Here is a 750-nt window from a genome sequence, read left to right on the forward strand (position 1 = left end):
GTGTGTGTGTGTGTGTGTGTGTGTGTGTGTGGTGTGGACCATGTGGTTTTAAGATCTATAAGCTTTGGATAAAGGTGGCTGTGTGCATTGAAGGGGAGAGGTCCCAGAGTGTGGCCCAGGCCAGAACAGGCTCAGCCCAGATGGCTGGGGAAGGGGGTGTGGACCAGATCTGGGAGGCCACCCAGCCATGCCAGCTCCCTGGGTTCTTTGGCTTTCAGAGCCTCAGACTCCTGGTGTTGTCCCTGAAGCTTCTGCCCTCCTGCAGGCTCTCTGGGAAAAGGCTGAACAGTACCTACTGTTTACAGTGGCTGATTTTTCCTTCCAGTTGGGGGCTGAAAAAGCCTGCTCTCTGAAGATCTAGGGCATCTCATTCTGGTTTAGTGGGTTTGCAGGAGGGGAGTAGGGCTTGTCTGAGTAACTGTGTGAATGTGTGTATTGCCTCTGAGCGTAACTGGGGAAGAGAGTGATAGGAAAGACTGGTCACGCTTTTGGGGAACCCCTCTAGCTCTCTGTGTGGTGGAGTGGGCGGCATGTCCCCATCTGGTAACTGTCGAGGTGTGGGGTGTGCTTTGCATCGCTCCATGACTCCCCAGGTCCCCTAAGGGTTGGTTTTGCAGGAAAGGGTGGATAATGGAGCGACTTCAGACTTAATTCTGCTCTTGACCCAGGAAGCAGAGATTCTGAGTGTGAGTGGTTATGTGCATTTATACCGAAGGCTCAGTCTTTCTTTTCTTTTTCTTTTTCTCTTTT

At 52.0% G+C, this 750-nt stretch overlaps 1 protein-coding gene across 9 annotated transcripts in view; it reads left to right on the forward strand.

Moving 5' to 3' along the window:
* CDC6 (cell division cycle 6) overlaps positions 1-750 on the forward strand; it is a 46,122-nt gene that overhangs the window by 25,394 nt on the left and 19,978 nt on the right. The window lies entirely within an intron of this gene.

The sequence above is a fragment of the Callorhinus ursinus genome, unplaced genomic scaffold (genome assembly GCF_003265705.2).
Source record: "Callorhinus ursinus isolate GAN/ISIS: 27379988/994484 unplaced genomic scaffold, GSC_fseal_2.0 scaffold52, whole genome shotgun sequence".
NCBI lineage: Eukaryota > Metazoa > Chordata > Mammalia > Carnivora > Otariidae > Callorhinus > Callorhinus ursinus.